At 43.8% G+C, this 7,555-nt stretch overlaps 1 long non-coding RNA gene across 1 annotated transcript; it reads left to right on the top strand.

Annotated features, from left to right (window-relative positions):
* Positions 1–2,096: 2,096 nt before the first annotated feature.
* LOC310684190 lies at positions 2,097–7,318 on the top strand. Its single transcript, XR_014514711.1, has 2 exons — positions 2,097–2,193; positions 7,096–7,318. It is a non-coding gene; the product is annotated as an uncharacterized lncRNA (long non-coding RNA).
* The last annotated feature ends 237 nt before the right edge of the window (positions 7,319–7,555 follow it).

Here is a 7,555-nt window from a genome sequence, read left to right as displayed (position 1 = left end):
AACTGAGTAATGAAATTCAAACCTTCACTTGGAGTCTCCTTGGCCCTCATCTATAGTTGCTCCTTATAGATATCTTTATGATGAGTGCCTCATATAGCACAAAGAACCAGCACGAAGAACCAATACTTTTGTCTGTTTCCAGCAGATTTTGGAGAGGCTCACATAAAGACGCAAGAAGACCGCAAAGAGAAAAAAATATCCTGGGACTCCAGCTCATCACACGATGAAGATGTGTGTTGCTGTGCAAAGATCAAGAGGAGGAAACTGGAATATTTTGGGCACTTTTGAAGGGGAGATGGAGACCATCTGGGGAAGAGGATGCTGCAAGGAAGAATGCCAGGACAGAGATAAAAGTGACGGCAAAGGAAATAGTGGCTTGGAAACATCAAAGAGATGGACTAAATACACAGTTGAGATGAAAAAGTAATCTTGAACTAGAGCAGGCAAATTCATGATAATGTCAGGATCCAGCGTCAGGGTTTAGATCAAGGTGGTCAAGCTGGACCTAGGTCAAGAGTCTGGGCACAAAGTCCCATTTCAGAAAACCAGAAATTCAAAAGCACCACCAGGAAGCCAAATCAAGTCAGAAAGCAGGTTACGAGAGCCAAGAGCTCATAGCTGGAGCTTCAAAACGGCACCATATTAAATAGCACCAGGCAGCTGAGCAAAGGCCAAGTCACTGTCTTGTAGCAGGCACTGAAATCAGTCAGCATCAGACCAAGCAACTGCAGGACTGCAAAGACCTTTACTACAGTTTTAAGAAACTTTGGGGAATGGGGCTCAAAGGGCCACATCAAGTTGATCTAAGTTACTAAAATGAGTCTAAAACAAATGACAAATTCTGTAAAAAGTTGACTTCAGAAACTTGGGTCAAATAATAAATATGGACCTTTAAATTCAACTCAGATCCAAAAGCTTTTGAACTTCAAGACTGCGACATATGGATATTGTAAAATTCAAAACGTTAGAGGATTACATTTTGACGTTTTGAACGCACAGAAGCACTGACAGCCAACAGTCTGATGGTCTCGAAACTTTGAAACACAGTGATTCAGAACTTCAAAACTATTGGCCAAGAGTGCCAGTCAACAATTGACATGGGAAATCATATACTTAGAGCTGTACTAGCCATTAGGCTAAGTACTACTGTATACTCAAAAGGAGTAAAATCAGGATGCTTCTGCTATAGAGCATTGGTCTCTGTGAATGCCTGCGAGGCAAAAGGGAATCTATTGTGCAACCTCGGCTCATCTCAGAGAAAAGCAATGTCCATAATAACCACTTCCAGGTATCATATTCACATCTTGGAGACTGGGAAATTGAGCCACGGGAAGAAGCCATATCAGTTTGTGACCAGTGTGGTTCCTCTGAAATTTCAGGATTGCCATGCAACATGGAATCAGCTCTCTCACACACCCTGTTCTGCTAATGTATGAATAATTTCTGTGTTTAGGACTTGAGGATGTGTTCAGGCAGAGAGAGGTGTGAAAGGGGCAAGTGTGGTAGCAGTAAGTAATGGCCTGTCTTTTGAGGCTTCCTATCACTGTAGCCCTAATTAGCCTCTGCATGAACATACCCTGAAGTCATAAGCACATACCATGGAGATGATTTGTCCAACAAAACCAGCAAACAGCAGATTACCTCAATTCCCAGCTCTGTGTGTTGTTGGATTGTTGCTTTTAAATAAGACATCAGCTTATGACATAATGAGTTTGATGCAAAAAACAACAACAACCCCCCCCCGCAAAACTTTACACCACAAAACATTTGCCCCAAAGCAAAATAGGCTGCACCAATGTTCACCATACTTTAAACATGGAATCTTTTAATTGGATCTTGTCTTCTCACTCTCTACACCATTCAGTCCAATCAGGAACTGAAAAGTCAATGTGGTAACATCACCACACTATGTAACCAGGCAGATTTGCCTCCATGAGTCTGTTGCCTTCGGTTTAGAATGATGGCAATGCTTCCAGCCTTCACTCTGAATTGTTTTTATTATGACACCATGTAGCCAATCAGATTTCATTATGAGATTGTGTCACAAAACCAATTCAGAGTGAGCATTACCCCCATTCTGCTTTAGGGGTGGGGCTAAAGTGCAGCTCCCTTAAGGTGAACACTTCATCTCTGAATGCAGCCCTCTAAAATAATCGACAGGAGATTCAGTTTACAAAGGCAAGCATGGACATGGTAAACCCTTCACTAATTTTAGCTCAGTCTTAAAAAAAAAAAAAAAATTCTTTAGCTGTAATGCTTATTACATGAAAGACTATTTTTTATACTCATGTTAAGCTTTTTTGAGAAAGCACTTCTGTGCTGTTTCCTCAGCATACTATCCTTTGCTATGGATTCTTAATGGTGATATGCACCACACAATGGATTCTTCCTTGTAATTCATGTTTGCTATTTTGTGTGTACCTGATAACTCTGTAGCTGAAGTTGTCTTGGGAGAGCCCTGAGTGGAGAGCTATTTCTGGTAGGGAGCAGGAAGCAAGCTCCCTACAGCTGGTCCTTCATTGACTGAAGGTGTATTTTTTTGCCACAGTCTTCTTATTGGGAGGCAGAAGTTGTAGCCTCTTAATGGTCATTGGTTCCTTGGCAGACCTCAGAGATCAGAGCTAAACACAGAGGAGCAGGGGCAGGGAAATTTAGCAACCTTAATGACATGGGCAATAGCCCTGACTCTGGGTTGGCAAATGCCAGGAGTGGTATTTTTCAAGCTTGAAGGCCAAATTCCCTTCTGGACAACTGCTTGAGGATAGTGGTGGGCAGAGGCAGAAGGTTTTTTAAAAAAGACTTTGTACAGTAGGTTTGTGTATAAACACAACTCTCTATCCTTGACCCAGACCAGGAAGAGGCATTATCAGGACAAGTTCAAGCCAGGTAAATGCTCTAGGGGTGTGAAACAGGCACATTGAGGTGTGGCCTGGAAAGGGCTCTGAGAGCCAGATAGGGAAGCATTTGGATCTGGGCTTGAGGTCCCCCGCCCCGGCATAAGAAATGGGAAATATCACAGGTTTGCTTTTCCATATTCCATTCCTTGGCCTCACTTCCACCTACGGGGAAGAGCCTGGAATATTTGCCCACGACATCCCTGTTGACTTTATTTACCTAAGTGAAGATTCCCTGGACCTCTTTGTGTGTCCGATTGCTCCTTAATGGGGAATGATAGTTTGAAAAGATGGAAGCAAGAAGAGCAGGGCAGGGAAGGGGAATGTCTTAATGCTGATGATACAACGTCAAATAAAACAGAAAAGAACAGAGGCAGTAAGGACTGCAGATGGTTAACATTTTTATTTGCCTTCCCTCACTCCCCCTGGAAGTATTGTTTTTATTCTGCTGTTAAATCTTCCCAGACTTTAGTTCCTGTTTGATCTGAAGAAGAAAAAGTTGCCACCATCACCGCTTTGGTGAGAGTGGGAGCTGCAGAGACATGGGTAGGATTAAGTAGCAAAGTGTCCTGTTCCTGTGTAGGGTCATTAATCCGTGAAGAGAGAGAGAGAGAATTTGCAAGACATTTGGAAGGTTTTGTGTTTGCCAGCACTTTTATTTGAAATATGTCTCTTTTATTTTGTAAATGATGTTCCCACCCAGAGGCCTGACACTGTCAAGTTTGAGAGATTTGGCTTGGCATGAATCGTGTGGCCAGATCATACGGTTTCAGTTGCTCTGAAAGAACCCAAAAATGCCATTTAGGAATATTAATCGTCTAAGCTGCTCCCAAAGGATTGTGTTGCATAAATAGACACAGGCTGTGATCTGGGCTACAAAGCTTCGGCAGAGAGACCGTTCCTTCCACCCCCTTCCTACTTCACAGCACCATTAGTTTGTGCTATAGGGTGCTTCAGAGGTACTGCTCCTGTTTTTCTCTCACTAGAAATGGAAGACTCATAGAACTCTAGAGTTGGAAGGGACCTTGAAGATCATCTCTAGTCCAGCCCCCTGCAATGCAGGAATTTGCAGCTGCCCCGTACATGGATAGAACTTTCAAACTTGGCATTATCAGCACAACACTCTAACCAAATGCATACTTAAATTAGTATGAAAGAATCCCTGCCCCCCCCCCCATATTAAACTTTAGTTTGCCAGACTCTGGAGTTCTGAACCATTGCAGTACGATGGCTTCGCCCCTTTACTGCTTTGATGCTCCTGCAACATCACAACAGCATTAAACATTGCATCATGTTGCTCTAACTCCTTATGAATAGTAAATTTAATATGAGTAGAGCCACTGCTCAAGGTTTCGTCAGTGCCTCCTCCAGGTTATCTGTGGCCAGACTGTGTTTCTATTAGCCAAAGCACAGGTTAGTCTCCATTCTTCAAATAAATGGCTTATTGTGTGATACATGGTGTTGCATCCAATAACAATGCCTGGAAATGTCTGGGTGGGATAGATGCTCAGGTGTACATAGCTTGCGCTATGCAGGGATTCCTCCCCACTCCCAGGACAGAGATGCTCATGAAACTGCATGGTAGTGGAGGAAGTGGTTACATCCTCTGTTGCTTATGGTTTGTCTCGCTTTCTTAAGACACCTGGAGCTAATTCCTTGAACTAATTCTTCCACGAGCTCCCGTGCTTTCCCCTTGTCCTGCACCGTGACAATCTGAAATGAATATTGAGGCAGAGCTATTGGGTGGACGGTCCTGTCGCAAAGCAAACACATGAAGCAGGTGAGCTTTTTGATGGACACAGACCCAATAGTTGTGAAGAAGAGGGAATTTTGTAGGTTTCTTTGATAGCTTATTTATTACACATAAATAAGGAGGTATTGCCGGTTTGGTTCCAGATCCCTACAATACAGCGAATATTGGAATAAAGCAAGTCACACTTTTTTTCTTCTTCTTCTAGTGCATAGAAAAGTTACGTTTACAATATATTGCGGTCAATTAAGTGCACAATAGCACAGTGTTGTTGTTTTTTTTAAAACAATGTGCATGCCTTAATTAAAAAAGACAAACACTTTATCGCTTAAAAAATGCTAACCATCTTTGGAGCCTTCAGCAAGTTTGCAAGGAAAACAGGGAGGGGAGGTGTTGCATGCTTGAGCATCACAGCAGGCATGGCCTCCCTAAACTTCCCAGGCTTTGGGAAAGAGACGTTAGGCCTCTGACAGGATGGTGCAGCTCCCCTGCCTCCTTCCCAAACAGAGCCGTCTTTCCCATACGGTTTAGTGGTTCATTGCACCAAGGTGCCAGCCTCTCAGGAGCACCCCAGTGACTGGGGGAGCTGTGCAGCTTTGCCAGCAGCCTCCCCTTTCCTTGCACACCCGCCAGCTGCGTCCCGCCAACCATATGGCTGGTGGGCGTGCAGCTTGCCTCCCAAGCCTCCGTGGGAGGAGAGTGATTCCCTCAGAGGCTTAGGATGGAAGCTGTGCCCCACCAACTGTATGGCTAGAGGGTGTGCAGCTTCCTTCCCAAGCCTCCGTGGTAATTTGGGGGCGGTGAGTGGATATTTGCACTCTGGCGCCACATCTGCTAAAGATGGCCCGGTTCCCAGAGTCAGGCTTAGGGAAGGTGGCAGGAGGGCACTGGGACCCCATCAGAGCATTGTGACTCCCTCCCTAAGCAGGTAGAAGCTTCCTGAGTTTTGGGATGGAGGGGCCAGGCTTTAATACTGGGAACATTTAGGGGACTAGCTTAGTGCTTTTAGTCCACTGACAGCATATAAGGCAATGGCCCACCTGGTCCAGCGTTCTGTTCTCAGTGGCTGACCATATCCCTGTGGGAAGCCCAAAAGCAGGCCCTGATTGCAGCAGCACTCTCCCCAACAAATTCTTGGGTCAAGCATCTTGGATTTTTTGCCTTTGAGAAAAAAAGAGGGGCATTTGTATGTGCATGTGCCCATTAGATCACATAGCCCATAAGCTTAAGGTATATTACAGGTTGAGCAATCTTCACATCCTAAGTTAGTTAAAAGGCACATTTGGACATAGAGATCATTTGGTGCTCAAATCAAGGTACCCTCAGGACAGCCTTTTGCGAGACAAAGTAAAAATGGATTGAGGTATATTGTTCTGTACAGGGTTTATTTTTAAAAATGGGAAATTTGGAAAAATGCCTCGTTTCAATTTATATTCCCTTTGTGATCCATCAAGGAGGATTCATCCCTTATTCAAATGACTAGTCAATATGTTAGTCGGATCAAATGCCATTAATAAGATACTAAAAATGCTTCTGAGGAACAAGGGGATTTCTTTAACAAGTCATAAAGTGCTTTTTAATCCATTTCTGACTTGTTAAATTCCCACAGATTGTTCTATCATGATGCAGTTTCAATGACAGTCGGTGTGAGGGGAGGAAAAAAGAGAAGGGGTTGAGTTTAAAACAAGGACAGCCTGCAGATAACATCTTTTCTCTCCCAGACTCCCAAACCCTTCGGTCAAACCATTTCAGGTGGAGTGATTTTATTGACCTGGCCCCAGTGCAAGCAAAATACGTTCCCTTTAAAGTTCTGCAGGGCCGCATATGGGCTGTTGTGCAACAGTGTGTCCAGTTAACAACAGTGCTGATCTTCCCAACCCAGGATAGCGGAAGTCCCAGGGATATTCACAGGAATTGCTTGCACTCTGTCCTCCAAATTTGGCTTGTAACAGTGTCAAGGACTGAAACTCAGCTCTCCCAGAGAATACGGAAGAGGCAGTCAGCAGCAATCCTTATTGGCATATGAGACAGAAAGGGCCAGCAGCTCTTCTGACAGGGGGAGAAATCAGGAGCACCACTTGAAGAACAGAGAGTGGGCACTCCTCTCCATTCTTGTCAATTATGATTATGATGGCTGTGATAGCAAAGTGCAATCTCCATAGTTAGGTGCAGTATACCTCTAAATGGTAGCTGCTAGGCACAAACCAAAGGAAATGGCTGTGGCCTTCATGCCCTGCATCCAGGGCTTGCTGGATGCTCCTGGCTGACCACTTTTGGCCACAAGATGCCAGACTAGATGAACCTTTATGTGCTCTTCTTACTTTCTTTGTTTTAGACCACAAGAGATTATTCCTCAGGGGCACTTACATCTCTCCAGTTATTATAAGACTAACCCCTGCCCCACAAAACATACACACAACTTTGTTTTGCTTTTCTTTTTGTGAACAATAGGCTTTGAACCTCTCTGGGAATCTTCTCCAATACTGAAATATTTTCCCCCATCCCACCCACTGCCTCAAAACCTGATTTTATTTTGCTGGAAGAAAATGAGAAGTAGAATGCAGATGGGATGGTGAAGATTCATACCCTCTTGGTCTTCAAAGTTTGTGCCTGTAGATTGCTTAGCTAAACTTCCAGCCTTTACAAGAATGTTTAAACTAGAAGTTTCTCAGTATTGTTTCTCTGAATTCCTTCAACTGTATTTTTTTAAAAGTGCGGTGGGTCACTGACTTGAGATTGAGGATCAACTGGAAGTGTAGTCATACTCCCTGTGCGTGAAAGTTTGGCCTGGGCATTGTGTAGAATTCCTTTTGACATTTTTTATCGGAGTCCTATAAAGTTGTCTTTGGAACTGGGACAACAGCGGCACAGGTAAACTTCCTCCATTTAAAAAAAGAAAAGAAAAGAAAGG

This window comes from Podarcis tiliguerta (genome assembly GCF_965153285.1).
Source record: "Podarcis tiliguerta genome assembly, chromosome: 1".
Taxonomy (NCBI): domain Eukaryota; kingdom Metazoa; phylum Chordata; class Lepidosauria; order Squamata; family Lacertidae; genus Podarcis; species Podarcis tiliguerta.
The sequence above is the reverse complement of the archived record's forward strand: the minus strand, read 5'-3'. Positions and strand labels throughout refer to the sequence as shown.